Source organism: Procambarus clarkii, chromosome 27 (genome assembly GCF_040958095.1).
Source record: "Procambarus clarkii isolate CNS0578487 chromosome 27, FALCON_Pclarkii_2.0, whole genome shotgun sequence".
Classification (NCBI taxonomy): domain Eukaryota; kingdom Metazoa; phylum Arthropoda; class Malacostraca; order Decapoda; family Cambaridae; genus Procambarus; species Procambarus clarkii.
In genome coordinates, this window is record NC_091176.1 from 34827668 (window position 1) to 34844430 (window position 16763).

The 16763-nt window shown below is 40.7% G+C and overlaps 1 pseudogene; it reads right to left on the minus strand.

The window, feature by feature from the left end:
• Positions 1–2190: 2190 nt before the first annotated feature.
• Positions 2191–11705, minus strand: LOC138369234 (uncharacterized; annotated as a pseudogene).
• Positions 11706–16763: the final 5058 nt, after the last annotated feature.

Genomic DNA, 16763 nt, shown 5'->3' on the forward strand with positions numbered 1-16763 from the left:
TTTATTCCAGCATAGTTGAGGCAGTTGATAGTGGCAAAGTTTGTGATGTTGTGTACCATGACTTTGGTCAAGCTTTTGATACAGTGCCCCATGAAAGACTGATTAAAAAGACAGAAGCTCATGGTATTGGGGGTGTTATATTATGTTGTATTAGGGCATTGCTGTACCAAACGAAACAGAGTTAGTGTTAATGGGGTTAAGTCAGAGTGGGAAAATGTTGTATGTGGAGTGACTCAAGGCTTTGTCCTGGGAATCTGTTATTTATAATATATATAAATGATTTAGATTCAGGTTTGAGCAGCAATAATTGCAAATTTGCCGATGATACAAAAATCGGGAGGGAAATAGACACGGAAAAAGACTCCCTATTACTTCAAGACGATGTAAATAGGGTCAAAAGATTGGCAGATGAAGTTTAATGCTGAGAAGGAAAGGATCAGGGGAATAGCGCCAAGCCATTCCGACTATATTGCACTTGGAAGGGATCAGAATAAGGATTTAGGGTTGGACGGGGGGAGGGGGGGGCGGCAGTTACAAGATACGAGGTAGATGGTGTTGAGATTGCGAAGTCGTATTGCGAAACGGATATAGGAGTTTTGATTAGTAAGAATATAAAAGAAAAAAATCATTGCACAAATGTTCGAACTAAGAACATAAGAACAAAGGTAACTGCAGAAGACCTATTGGCCCACACGAAGCAGCTCCTATTTATAACCAGTGAAGCCCACTCATATACATGTCCAATCCACATCTGAAACAATTGATGGACCCCACCTCCACCTAGTTTTGCAGAAATTGGTTCCGCAAATCAACAACCATGTTACTGAACCAGAATTTACCCATGTCTTTCCTAAATCTAAACTTATCCCATTTATACCCTTTGTTTCGTGTTCTGTCTTATGTTGATACTTTAAATACCCTCTTAATATGCCCTTTGTTATGCTCATTCATCCACTTGTACACCTCTATCATGTCAGCCCTAATTCTTCGCCTTTCTGGAGAATGTTATTTAAGGATGTAATGCCCCCTTTTAAGGGGACATTACATCCCGATTTCCCCAAAAAAGCATTAAATGAAAACTGGTTCGATTTCAATCAAAGTTTTTTGACGAGTTGTACATGAAAAGAGTTTCATTTGGCCCAAGTCTCAGCATCGTAGCATAAATAGGAAGGGAGAAAAAAAAGTATTAAAGTAGGTGTCAAAATTATTCCAAAATGGTCAAAAATGATTATCAAACACAAATGTCAACTGAAATCATATCTATGGCTCAGCTATCACAATAACATATACTAAAAAATATTATAATTAGTTTTATTAGAAAAAAAATAGGGTAAAACAAATTTTTTTTTTTTCAAATTTAGTTTTTTGTTTTTTTATCAGACGATTTGCATGAAACTTTTGCACCTGACTGCACATAAGCCTATCTGTAAAGGTGCCAATTTCGGAGAAAACTGGTATGTCAACCTCAGCTACAGATGGCAGCACCTTAGACTTTATTATTTTCGTATTTATTTTCAAATAACCTATACGTTCAAATAACTTTTTCATTTTTTATTCAATTAACATGAACCTTACACCTTCTATGTAAAGTGTATATCTCTAAAATCGGTAGTCAGCGTGTTTTCCTAAGTTCATTTATTAATTTTATAATAGCAACAAAACATGACATATTTGCATAATTTTGGGGGGAACTTTGACTATTTGTATTAAGAAAACTAAAGATATTTTGGAAACTAGCTCACTACCGATCCTTTATTATATGCTAATGTGTCAGAAAAGTGTAATAGAATGATTATATCTGATAAGGTGTGTTATTTTATTTAGACTTGAAAATGTGTAAAATTCGTTGAAAAAAACCAAAGCAAAAAAATCTCCCTTTCTATTTATGCTGCAGTACTGAAACTTGGAACAAATGCAGCTCTTTTCATATTCATCTAGTCAAAAAATAATGGTTGACATTGAAAAACTTTCAATTTACAAATAATGCCACCTAATAAATCCGTGTCCTATTAGCTTTATTACGAACATTTATACATTGATTTTGGGGTTAAATTCTTACTAATCATAACTTCCAGATCCCTTTCACAATCCGTCTTCGCAATCTCAGCACCATCTAGCTAGCTCGTATCTTGTAACCCTATCATCACTAACTAGCCTCAAAACCTTACATTTATCAGCAATAACCTGCATCTACCAATGCAATTTAACGTCCCGGGGCAGTTTAGAAGAACTGCAAATATGGGAATAAAGACGGCAATGACACGTAGCTTCACGATGCATGAGGACCTGTGACACGCAGACAGAACGCCGAGGAACCGTGGACCAGCTACGACCATCGGAGTCCGAAAGGGAAGAGGCCACAGCAACAAAGCCAGGACTCAAGTTCATGTTGGGTACATTATGTATTAGAGCCGATTCAACAAGACGGCGTCTGTGTAGAGTAGAGGCAGGAAAGATTATTTTGGAGGAAGACCAATTAATGGGATGAATAGAATCCCTCACATGGCAGAAGAGAGCATTGTTAGTGTCTGCAGACTTAACACTTCTCTTGTGTTCTTTAAGTCTGTCATTCAGTGTACGGCCAGTTTCGCCAAAGTATTGGAGAAGACAAGATGAACAGGAAATAGAGTAGACACCAGCAGCATTAGAAGCAGGAGGAGCAGTGTGAACTAGATTACTACGAAGTGTGTTAGTTTGTCGAAAGGCGAGTTTAATGTCAAGAGGACGAAAGGTATTGGTAAAAGTTTTGAGTTCAGATATGAAGGAAAGGCATAGTACAGTGCTACTAGTGTTGGAAGCAGGTTTAGGATGAAAGAAATTTCGTTTAGCTAGAGAGTAGGCACAGTTGATGAAATGCAAATGGTAACCAAGGCGAGAGAATGATTGGTAGATAAAGGCAATTTCAGAATCAAGAAACTGAGGGTCGCTGATGCGTAGAGCGCGGAGGAAGAGAGAGACGAGGACACTTTTCTTAACAGAAGGAGGATGGTAGGAATAGAAGTGAATGTACATGCCACTATGCATGGGTTTACGGTAGACAGAGAAAGAGAACCCAGACACAGAGCTGTGAACGTGAACGTCAAGAAAAGGAAGGAGGGAATTAGATTCCCACTCAACTTTGAAATGGATAGAAGGAGCCAGATTGTTAAGAGAGGCGAGGAAAGGCTGGAAAAGATTAAGGTCATGAGGCCATAAAGCAAAAATGTCATCAACATAGCGAAGCCAGAGAGAGGGACGAGTATCAATAGAAGGAAGAAGAACAGTTTCGAAGTATTCCATGTAGAAATTCGCAAGAACAGGGGAGAGAGGGGAACCCATAGCGACACCGAAAGTTTGAGTGTAATAATTACCGTTGAAAGAGAAAGAGTTAGAGTCAACACAGAGTCTAATGAGATCGAGGAAAACGTCAGTGGGAAGTGGGAGAGGAAGGAGGCCCTCTGACGCCTTCTGTCTAAGGAAAGAGAGAACGTCATCGAGCGGAACATTAGTGAACAGAGAGTCGACATCAAGACTAAGCATCTTACAAAAGGGCTGCAGGCGCAGTCTTTCTATGAAGTCCTGAGAGTGACGAAGGTGGGCAGGGGAAAAAGTGCCAAGGTAAGGTGTCAGGGTTTTAGCGAGCCAGGAGGCAAGAGGATAGCTGACAGAGCCCTGTGAAGAAATGATAGGACGAAGAGGGACACCAGGTTTATGAGTCTTAGGAAGACCATAGAAATAAGGAAGAGAAGGGCAGATGACACGGAAACGTTTAATGAGATCAAAGTCAGGAGGGCAAAGACTAGAGAGCTGTCTTAGTTTGCGGTTAAAGAAAGTTTTGAGGCGATCCAAAGGGTTAGAAGTCAGAGGAGCATAAGTGCGAGAGTCAGAGAGCAAGACATCTGCTTTTCAGAGGTAGTCCTCACGGCCAAGGGCAACCACCGAATTGCCTTTGTCGGAAGGAAGGATAAGAATAGAGCTGTTAGATTTCAGGGAGGCAAAGGCAAGCTGGAAGCGACGAAGAAGGTGGTGATTTTTAGAAAACAAGATGTCAAGAACGGGGATAAGGGCCCCTCTAAAGGCAGACAGGTCCGAAAGAGTACTAGAGTTAGAATTGACAAACCTGTCAAAGGAACTAATGAGACCAATGCCACAGCGTGGGCCAGGGGAAGTAGCAAAAGACAGACCAAGGCCAAGAAGTTCTTGCTGGTGCTTAGAAAGAGAGTAGGATGAAAGGTTGGTAACACAATCAGAGAGAGAGCATTTGGCCCAAGGACTGTTGGAGATCAGGCGTTGAAGTTTGTTGTGTAGTGTGGAGGAGTGGTGGGAAGAGGAGACGTGAGCAGTGTCAAATGCAATGGAAATATGATATTGCATAGATCACTGGGAAGAGAAGAGGACAGAAAGCGTTGATGTTGACGAACAGCTAGAAAAGCCTCGTGAACTTGCAAGGAGGTGGCATGAATAAGTTCTTGAAGAAGAAGGCGGGTATATTCAGGAAAAGGTGATCCCGAAGTGTTGAACCGGAGAAAGTGAGATAAAGAAAGAGGGAGAACTTGCTCAGCAAGACAATCTTTAAGAAACCTGAGCCGGTTCTTTCGACGCTGGCAGGTGGGCGCCGCCCACCCTCCAGTCTCCACCCTCCCGCCCAGCGCCCGCCCATGTCGCAGCTCTCAACAGACAGTCAGGCTTCTCCAAACCAAGATGAGCCATCAAGCAGGGGTAGACAAGGCAGATGTCAGACGTGTGACAAGGTATGCTATATCCGGTCGAGTGACGGTAATGTGCGCAATCATTACCACAACGGAGCCAGGTGTTTGGGTTCTGGGTGCCCTCCCAGCGAGAACACCAATCAACAGCCCACACCGCCCGTAAGGCAAAACACCTCCCAGACCTTCATTCCCACAGAAAATTTATTAGAAGCTATCAAAGCAACAACAGCCAGAACCTTGCAACACATCCCTAAAGCAGCCCGCGCCCATGCAGCAGCCAAATTATCTGCTCTCCTGAGAAAGGCCACGACTCTCCTGGAACGACCCAAGCATGGCACAACCTCCTAATGTTTGGCAACATATGTCTAGCCACCCCTGCAAGGAGAGACAAAACCTTAGCTGCCTCAGTCATCAAAGCTATAAATGATTTTCCCAGGGAGGACAACCAGGTGCGCCTTCCCACTCGCGCGAGAAACACCCATGGCAGGAAGAGCAACAGTGGCATATCCGAGACATCAAAAATCAGAACATCAGTCACCAAGAAAATAGAAGAAGGAAACACTATTGGCGCAATACGAGTCATCACCAGTGAGGACTCAATTGCTGACAGAGATGCCGCAACAGCTCAAGCCCTAAGGGAGAAACACCCACCCAGAGCTCCGCGTGAGGACGATATTGTACAAGTGGGGGCTACCGGAGGAGAACCTCTTTGGGTGGCTGAATCTGTGGTCCATAAAGCAGCCATGTCCTTCCCAACAGGATCAGCAGGTGGGTTCACAGGACTAAAACCCAACCACCTCAAGCAAATGCTCAACCCTGCACTGGGTGACATTGCAAAGAACCTCTTGGTGGAACTAACCAGATTCACCAACACATGTCTAGCTGGCAACATACCAGCGACCATAAGACCTATCTTTTTTGGAGCATCTCTCTGTGCTCTAAAGAAAAAGGATGGAGGGATCAGGCCAATAGCTGTGGGCAATTCTCTCCGGCGTCTCGTCGCAAAGGCAGCTGCAAGAACAGTTAGTGATGCAGCGGCCAACATGCTGAAGCCAAAACAGCTCGGGTTCGGCATTCCACAAGGGTGTGAGGCGGCAGCCCATGCAGCTCGAGCCTTCATCGCCAACATCACAGACGAAAAGGCCCTTATCAAGCTAGATTTAAAAAATGCCTTCAATTTGGTGAGGAGGGATGCTGTACTCCGTGCGGTTCATAGTCATTTCCCTTCCCTCTACCCTTTTGTACATTCATGCTACAGTATGGATCTTAAGCTACTTTTTGGCGAACATGAAATTGACTCGCGAGAAGGCGTCCAACAGGGTGACCCCCTTGCTCCTCTCCTTTTCTGCTTAGTCATCAAACAAGTCACAGAGGTCCTGTCCAGCGAGCTTAACATCGGGTTCTTGGATGATGGTACCCTAGCTGGTTCCCAAGACTCCCTCCTGGAGGACATCAGAAAAATCCAGGAGCAAGGTGCAGTTTTAGGCCTCACCCTGAACCCTTCTAAATGTGAAATAATATGTTCCAACCAGGGCATCGTAGAGAGAATAGAGGGTCTTCTGCCAAATATCCATTAAACTAAACCTGAAGACAGCACACTCCTAGGAACTCCCCTGGGGGTTGAAAGCCATCGATGAGGTCCATGATAAGAAAATCGCCGACCTTAAGAGGATGGATGGGAGGATTGAGGATATTGATGCTCATGATGCACTCTACCTCATCACCAGATGTCTGTCCCTCCCCAGGTTAACCTACTTTCTGAGGTGTTCACCATCTTACAGTAGCCAAAAACTAAGTGAGTATGACCGGTTACTGAAATCAATGCTAGAAAAAGCCCTTAACCTCTCTCTTGATGACCTACAGTGGAAACAAGCCTCTCTTCCCATAAGACTTGGGTGCCTCGGAGTTCGAACAGCAACGCAAATCGCTTTTCCAGCCTTCCTGTCCTCCTTATCAGCATCCAACGACCTTGTGAAGGAAATTCTACCTGCCCACTTACATCAGCTGGCAGGTGTACATGATCCCAATTTTACACGCTGTGCCACAGAGTGGGCCTCTCGTGCAGGCCCATCACCTCAACCACCATCCCCAAAAGCCCACAAGCAATCCAGCTGGGATGGCCCCATTGTAGACCAAGTTGATGCAGAGTGCCTGGGTGCTGCAAAAACACAACACGACATTGCTCGCCTCACAGCAGTAGCAGCCACACATGCAGGGGATTTCCTGTTAGCAACCCCAGTGTCGGCAACTGGTATGTGTCCCACACCATATGCCCTCCGAATTGCTGTGGCCCTCCGCCTTCCTGCCCCAATCCACACCAGATATAGGTGTATATGCGGCGATGTGGTGGCTGACAGGTACGGCCACCATGGACTACCCTGCCAAGGCACAGGGGGATGGCACTCGAGGCACAGTGAAGTTAACGACATCATCAAGAGGAGCCTCACCACAGCTGGATGCCCAGCTGAAAGAGAGCCCCGCTACCTAACGCCCCGTAACTCTGATGCTCTTATTGGTCGCCCGGATGGTATCACAGTGAACCCCTGGAAGAATGGCAAGCAGTTGGTATGGGACTACACATGCGTATCAACCCTTGCTAACACCTACATTAACCTCAGTGTTGCACAACCAGGTGGCGCTGCCACCCACAGAGAAGCAGCCAAATCTCGTAAGTACAGAGAACTGGATCACCACTACAATTTTGTCCCCATTGCTTCTGAGACACTCGGCGCCTGGGGTAGAAGTGCTACCAGTTTTTTTAAGGAACTGGGTTCTAGGCTCATTGAAACAACAAGGGACCCTAGAGCTGCCAGCTATCTTTTTCAGCGCCTCAGCGTGGCGATACAGAGGGGAAATGCGCACTGCATCCAAGGTTCCTGCCTGCCATCTGAGGAGCTGGAGGAACTCGACAACCTATGATAACCATCTTTGTAACCTATATATAACTCCTTTTTTGTAACAAAGTTCAAATAAAGCAAATATATATGTGTACATACAAAAGAATGGGGGTGGTAGGAGAAGATAATATTAGTGTTCAGTGAGAAACCACAAGGTCTCTTTTGAATACTTTTTATTTTCTTCTTCGAGGCTATGGGTCCTCACATTGGCAGCAGAGGTGGTACCCTCACAAAATTTATATATATATATATATATATATATATATATATATATATATATATATATATATATATATATATATATATATATATATATATATTTAGTTACCTAGTTGCCAGAACGCACTTTTCACCCTACTATGCAAGGCCCGATTTGCCTAATAAGGCAAGTTTTCCTGAAATAATATATTTTTTCTACTTTTTTTCTTATGAAATGATAAAGCTACCCATTTCATTATGTATGAGGTCAATTTTGTTTTATTGGAGTTAAAATTAACGTAGATATATGACGGAACCTAACCAACCCTACCTAACCTATCTTTATAGGTTAGGTTACATTACGTAGCCGAAAAAGTTAGGTTACATTAGGTTAGGTAGGTTAGGTAGTCGTAAAAAAATGAATTCATGAAAACTTGGCTTATTAGGCAAATCGGGCCTTGCATACTGGGCTGAGAAGAAGGACTGAGAAGTTCGTTCTGGCTACTAGGTACGACATATATATATATATATATATATATATATATATATATATATATATATATATATATATATATATATATACAGTATATATGTATATATGTTCAGTATATATGTTCATATATACTGAACATCTTGTATTAGAATCTTTACTTTAAAAAGCATAACGTTTCGAATACTTCTCGTATTCATCATCAGATCTAAAAGAAAAAACAGAAATCACAATCAAATAGCTGGTAAACAAAGAACTCATACTGAATATAATTGCCTATCAAAGAACGGAAAATGCTTAAAAAACAAAACACTTAAGTGCACTTAAAGTGATCAATACAAATAAAACTTATTAACTGTCACATATATTAAAACTAATTTAAAATCCATTAAACTACAAGATGAAATTTATAACTACTAAACCAAACCATTCTATTAAACTTACGTGAAGTGATCAGAAGTGAAACTTGATACCTAACGCATAGATACTAAACACTATAACAAATATTTATATAATGACTACAAATCTACAAAAAATGTATGTAAAATACAAACAGAATAAACGACAATTATAAAGTACTAACCAAAATCTTATAAAAACTCAAATATTAAATAAAATTAAATACCAAAATTGTATTATATATCCTAAACAAAAGATTATATTAATGTAAAATGTTAAGACTTGAAATAAGTAAGAAAGGGCAAAGACATGGTAAACTAAATAAAATTAAACTACCAAAATAAACTAAAAATAAAATTACAGGGCCTACTGTGCACTATACAGTGTACAATTGAACAGCTGAAAGGTTGCTATTCAACAGAGGCCGCAGCTCCTTTATATATAAGGATTCCATTACTCTCAAATCTGACTGGCCATTCATACAAGTGTCCAGAATTTTAAAATCAGATTCCAGCAGAGAATGATCAAACTCATAACAATGGTTTCTAATCTCCGAAAATCCTGGTTTAGACAATGGTAATCCAGTCCTAAAAGATAATCCCCGGTGCTCAAGTATCCTAATCTTAAAGTTCCGAATGGAACTCCCGACATATCCAGCATTACAGCTGGAACAATTATACATATATACGACATTTGAGCACAAGGGGGTAGGCACTTTATCTTTAAATTTAAAATAAGAGCCTATGGTATTTGTGTTGACAAAAATAAATCTAAAGTCTACTTGAGGATAACACTGCTGCAACAGTCTCCTCAAACGACTCCTTACAGAAAAGCTAATACTGCCATAAAATGGTAATTTAATATATTTAAGATCCCTTTCCACTGTAGTAATCCTACACGATGGGTGAAACTTCTTTTATAAGAAATTCCTTATAAAAGTATAAACCATATGCACAGGATAACCATTATTTGAAAAAAATTTCACAAGAAAATTAATTTCCTGATCAAAGTTATTCCAATTAGAACATAAAACAAAGGCCCTATTCAGTAGAGTGTTAATAGCATTTTTCTTAAAAATATCAGGAACAAAGGAATTAAAATTTAAACCTAAACCAGTAAAGGTTGGTTTCCTAAAAACATTAGTGTTGAACCCATTGAGGTTATTCACTTTTACATCAAAAAACGACAATGAATTATCAACTTCACACTCTGCAGTAAACCGTATATTACTATGTTGTGCATTAAGATACTCTCTAAATTTCTCAATATGACATTGGTCCCTAAACAACAAAAAAGTGTCATCTACATATCTCCTGTACAAGACTGGTTTAAAGGCCGAAGGACAATTATCAAGCCAATTTATTTCGTGAAAACTCAAAAAAGCATTAGCCAGTGCAGGACCTAAAGGAGACCCCATTGCTACTCCATCAATTTGTTTATAATAAATATTATTAAACATAAAGTTGGAGTCTTTAACTGCAATTTCTAACAGCCGTCTGAATATTTTACTACAAAATCCAGACACTAAGTTAGTGTCAGCAAATAATTGACTTACACAGATATCAATGGTTTCCAACAGAGGAATATTAGTAAAAAGTGATTCAACATCGAAACTGGCCATTATAGTTGGGAACTCAAAATTTAAAGAGGAAAGTTCTTTTACAAAATCCTGAGAATTTCTCACAGTAAATTCATTATGCGTTAATGGTTCTAATAATGGAACCAGAAACTTAGCCAGTTTATAATTAAAAGTGCCAATCGCTGATAAAATAGGACGAATCGGTATATCTGTTTTATGAACTTTAGGTAACCCATATAAGATGCCAGGCTTAGAGCCAGTTGCAAGTAATTTAGTATAATCGAAAAGAGAGTCTTTCAAACTTCTTAAAACTCTATTCAGTTTATCCTCACATTTCAAAATATACGAGAATGGGTCTATATCAACCAACGTAAATTTAGAGGGGTCTTCCAACAACCTTTCCACCTTATTAACATACTCTAACTTGTCCAAAACCACTATACCCCTACCTTTATCTGGCCTGGTAATGCAAATACTCCTATCATTCTTTAAGCCATTAATACATTCCAATTTCCTTTTGTTAAAAGGAGGGAATGTAGATCTATATTTACCAAAGTCATTAAAGACTTCATGTGCTAAGGAGGAAACAGTACTGATGATATTGGTCCAACTATAATTTGTACCAGTCCTTAGGGTACAAGTTTTCAATGTGTTGCATAACCGCTCAAAACCTAAAAAATGATTAACAAATTTAGGTTTTTTACACGTCAACCCGAAGTCTAACCCTAGAGAGAGAAGTTCTTTCTCAATGGGAGACAGAACTCTCTTTGAAAAATTGAAAACCACCTTATCAGGGTCCACCGAATTAAATGAAGGTATACCCAAGTTACGCAATTTCTTCTCGTGAACAAGTCTACATTTTTCAACCCTTTTTTCATTATAATTTTCATATTTACATTTTAAAGATGCAAAATCAACCCAGGAAACCAAGATCTTGAATTTCTCCAAGTACACGTGCAATTCACTTTTCAGCTTATTTACCCGCTTCTGCTTTTCAGATATTTCAAAGTCCAACAATCTCAATAACCAAGAATTATATTCACTTGTCAACGCAAATTTGTCGGAATACACTTTAAACCTGAGGAATCTTGGGACCAAACGATGCGCCTTACAGGTTTGTAGAAATTCCAAATCCAAGTGAGCCTTCTTAACTGCGAAATCCACTTTCTCTATTCTTCTGTATAACGTAACTGTAGGTCTTCCATATCGTTTTAATAAAATATTTATGATCGATGTTCCCTTCGGGAATCTTAATTTTAAGATGAATAGGAAATAGGCCCAGTCAGATTTGAGAGTAATGGAATCCTTATATATAAAGGAGCTGCGGCCCCTGTTGAATAGCAACCTTTCAGCTGTTCAATTGTACACTGTATAGTGCACAGTAGGCCCTGTAATTTGATTTTTAGTTTATTTTGGTAGTTTAATTTTGTTTAGTTTACCATGTCTTTGCCCATTCTTACTTATTTCAAGTCTTAACATTTTACATTAATATAGTCTTTTGTTTAGGATATATAATATATTTTTGGTATTTAATTTTATTTAATATATGAGTTTTTTATAAGATTTTGGTTAGTACTTTATAATTGTCGTTTACTCTGTTTGTATTTTACATACATTTTTTGTAGATTTGTAGTTATTATATAAATATTTGTTATAGTGTTTAGTATCTATGAGTTAGGTATCAAGTTTCACTTCTGATCACTTCACATAAGTTTAATAAAATGGTTTGTTTTAGTAGTTATAAATTTCATCTTGTAGTTTAATGGATTTTAAATTAGTTTTAATATATGTGACAGTTAATAAGTTTTATTTATATTGATCACTTTAAGTGCGCTTAAGTGTTTGGTTTTTTAAGCATTTTCCTTTCTTTGATAGGCAATTATATTCAGTATGAGTTCTTTGTTTACCAGCTATTTGATTGTGATTTCTGCTTTTTCTTTTAGATCTGATGATGAATACGAGAAGTATTCAAAACGTTATGTTTTTTAAAGTAAAGATTCTGATACAAGATGTTCAGTATATCCCTGGTTTCCTATTCATCTTAAATATATATATATATATATATATATATATATATATATATATATATATATATATATATATATATATATATATATATATATATATGAATGAAAACTCACACCCCAGAAGTGACTCGAACCCATACTCCCAGGAGCAACGCAACTGGTAACTACAGGGTGCCTTAATCCACTTGACCATCACGGCCGTCAAAAGGAAGTGATAGCCAAGGCTATTTGAGCCACTTCCCCGACGGCAACTCGGATGGTAATCTTGGGCATAGCATTTCACGAAATCACCTACTTCTATGCCCAAGGAAGGTGAAATGCAATGCCCAAGATTACCATCCGAGTTGCCGTCGGGGAAGTGGCTCAAATAGCCTTGGCTATCACTTCCTTTTGACGGCCGTGATGGTCAAGTGGATTAAGGCGCCCTGTAGTTACCAGTTGCGTTGCTCCTGGGAGTATGGGTTCGAGTCACTTCTGGGGTGTGAGTTTTCATTTGCATATAGTCCTGGGGACCATTCAGGCTTGTTCGCATTTGTGTTCCTCACGTGTGCCCCAAAGAATGAGGTGATTTGGTGAAATGCTATGCCCAAGATTACCATCCGAGTTGCCGTCGGGGAAGTGGCTCAAATAGCCTTGGCTATCACTTCCTTTTGACGGCCGTGATGGTCAAGTGGATTAAAGCGCCCTGTAGTTACCAGTTGCGTTGCTCCTGGGAGTATGGGTTCGAGTCACTTCTAGGGTGTGAGTTTTCATTCGCATATAGTCCTGGGGACCATTAAGGCTTGTTCGCATTTGTGTTCCTCACGTGTGCCCCAAAGAATGAGGTGATTTGGTGAAATGTTATACCCAAGATTACCATCCGAGTTGCCGTCGGGGAAGTTGCTCAAATAGCCTTGGCTATCACTTCCTTTTGACGGCCGTGATGGTCAAGTGGATTAAGGCACCCTGTAGTTACCAGTTGCGTTGCTCCTGGGAGTATGATTTCGAGTCACTTCTGGGGTGTGAGTTTTCATTCGCATATTGTCCTGGAGACCATTCAGGCTTGTTCGCATATATATATATATATATATATATATATATATATATATATATATATATATATATATATATATATATATATATATATATATATATATATATATATATATATAAATATATATACACATATATAAAAAAATAAAATATTAATTAATATTAATTAATTAATATTATAAATTAATTAATTATTTAATTAATATTAATAATTAATTATTAATTAATATTAATTATATATATATATATATATATATATATATATATTTATATATTTAACTATTAATTAATTAATTTAATTAATAAATTAAAAAAATATTAAAATTAATTCATGAAAACTTGGCTTATTAAAGGGATCCACATCCTCGAAGAAGAAAATAAATAGTGTTCAGAGAAGACCTTGTGGATTCTCACTGAATACTTTAATCTTTTCCTCTCCTACCACCACTATTATTTTATTTTATTTGATTTTATTGCAATGCTACAGTTTACAGAAAACACACACTTATATAACAATATACCAATCAGTGTTCGAAGGCCTCGTCAAGCTCCTCGGGGGTCGGTTGCGTACCCAAGATACAGCACGCATTTCCCCTATGAACAGCGACACTGAGGCACTGGAACATAAAACTGGTCGCTCTTGGGTCTCTAGTCTTCCCAATGAGTTCCTCGCCCAGCTCCTTCAGGAACTTAAGTGCACATATACCCCAGACGCCCAGAGTCTCAGAGCCTATTGGCACGAACCTGTAACAACATTCTAGGTACCTGTACTTGTTACTTTTCTGGGTCTCCCTGAAGGTGGCCGCCCCGCCTCCCTCAGCTGCGCTGTAAGGTAGATAGGTATCAGCCAATGTGGATGCACACGTGTAGTCCCACACGACCTGTTTACCTTCCCTCCACGGCTGCAGGGTGACTCCATCTGGGCGTTTTTGACTGTTGTCAGGTCTGCACAACTGAGGTTCCCTTTGTGCTGGGCATCCAGCTGAAGCCAAACTTCTCTTGATGATGTCATTGACTGCTTCATGTCTGGCAATCTTTACCTGTGTCTTATGACAGATGAGACCATGGCTGCCGTATTGGTCTGCCCGTGCATGGCCGCAAATACACCGGTGCTCGGTGGAGATAGGAGCGGCAAGGCGCAGAGCAACACCAATACTTAGGGTCCGATGGTCCAGGCGGGTACTGAAGGCGGAATTAGGGACTGCCAACATTAAGTTCCCGGCATGGGGCGCTTGCACAGCTAGAAGACGCGCTTTGTCCTTCCTGGAAGCTGCCTCCAGCAATGATGTGGCGATGTTCTCCACTATGGGGCTATCCCATTTGGACTGTTTGCAGTCATTTGGAAAAGTCGGTCGAGGATGAGAGTTGACGAGAGTGTCCCACTGACCGGCTCCTTCCACGAATTTGGGATCATGAATCCCAATGGAGTCTCTTAGGTGTTCCGGTAGTATTTCCTTAACTAATTCACCTGTTGCACTGGTCGAGGATAAAAATGCTGGCAATGCTAACTGTGTCGCCTTGCGAATACCTATTCCCCCGAGTCTAACTGGGAGCGTTGCTTGGTCCCATTGGTCATCTTGCAGGGAGAGGTTTAACACTTTCACGGTTATTGACCTTAGGAGTGTGTCATATTCTGTTAATTTTGGGCTGTCGAAGGAGGGAGCACACCTTAGGAAATAGGTCAGTCTGGGCAAAGCTAGGCACCTTGTGAGAAGGTACAAAGCATCGTGGGCGTCCAAAGCCCCTATTCTTCCCTCCATCCTCCTCTGGTCGTTCAGCTTTTCTTCGAGGACTACCTCAATGGCGCTCGAGCCCAGAGGTGCCCCTAGCAGCACACTGTCAGTGGGAGCGAACACTTGGGCTCCTGGCAATATGGTTCGCACTGCATCTATGGTTGGTTGGCTAGATGAGATGATTTCACACTTTAATGGGTTTAGGGTGAGTCCTAACTCCTCTCCCTTAGATTTCACCAGCTGTAGATCTTCTAGCAGGGACTCCTGTGTCCCTGCCAGGGTGCCATCGTCCAGGAACCAGATGTTGTGTTCGCTGGTCAACCTGCTTGTGACCTCTTTAACAGCAATGCAAAAAAGAAAAGGGGCAAGTGGGTCTTCCTGCTGAACACCTTCTGCAGAAACAACTTCATGTTCCCCAAACAGCAGCGTCGATTCCCTACTGTACCCTGCTGAGACGAAGGGGAGTAGAGAAGGAAAGCTTGTTCGAACTGCTTCCAGTACCACATCCCTTTTTACCTGGTTGAAGGCATTTTTAAAGTCTAATTTAATTAATGCCTTATTTTCTGGGAGGTGCTTGATATAGGCTCGTGCTGCATGAGCTGCTGCTTCACAGCCATGGGGGACACCAAAACCTAGTTGATGGGGTCGAAGCATCGTCGCAGCGTCTACGCTAATTTTTCTGACAGCTGCCCTAGCAACAAGGAGCCGAAGTGTGTTACCCACGGCAATGGGTCTGACTCCAACATCTTTCTTCTTGAGGGCACAAAGGGATGCTCCAAAGAAAAAAAGTTTAATTGTGTCTGGGATCAACCCAGAGAGGCAGTCGTTGACAAACTTCGTGATCTCTGACAAGAGTGTCTCGGCAACTTCTCCGAGAACTGGGTTTACCATCTCCTTGAGGTGCTGAGGTCTTACTCCAGTGTATCCCCCTGCCGAGCCTGGCGGAAATGACATGATGGCTTTGTATACCTCTGACGCTTGGAGGAATAGAGGTCCCATGTCTGGGGCATTTGTGTCCCGAGCAGTGGGTTCCCATGGTACTCTAGGAGGGTGCTTCTCTCCCAGCGAGTTGGCGGTAGTGGTAAGGAGATTGTGTCTTCGCTGGTAAGTAACCTAATTGCCCCTACTGTGTTGCCCTCTTCAATTTTTTTGGTCACTTGTGTTCCTAGTTTAAAATTGTCATTGGAACTCTTGGGTCTGCCACGACGGTTTTTGCGTTGAGGAGGGATGGGGATCAAGTTGTCAGCTCTGGGGGAAATTATTTATTGCCCTAGTGACTGATGAGGCTAGTGACTTGCCTCCTCTTGCAGGTACGCCTAAGCAAATATTGCCAAACAGTAGCAAATTATGCCATATATATATATATATATATATATATATATATATATATATATATATATATATATATATATATATATATATATATATATATATATGTATATATGTATATATATATATATATATGGTTGAGGACGGAGGAGGGGGACGGACACGTGGTGAGCAAGGTTCTACACTTGAACCAATTTTAACATGGATCACGATGCCTGAGCCAGCCAAGACTTGACCTATGTAGGTATGAATACCTGCTGAAGGCCCCGGGGGTGACAAGAAGAACCGTATCTCCTTCATTCCAACACTATGAACGTAGAAAGGTGCGTTGTCTGAGCTTTGTGTATGGTGAGGCAGGTACAGTGTATGGGTGAGGGTGAGGGGAGGGTCG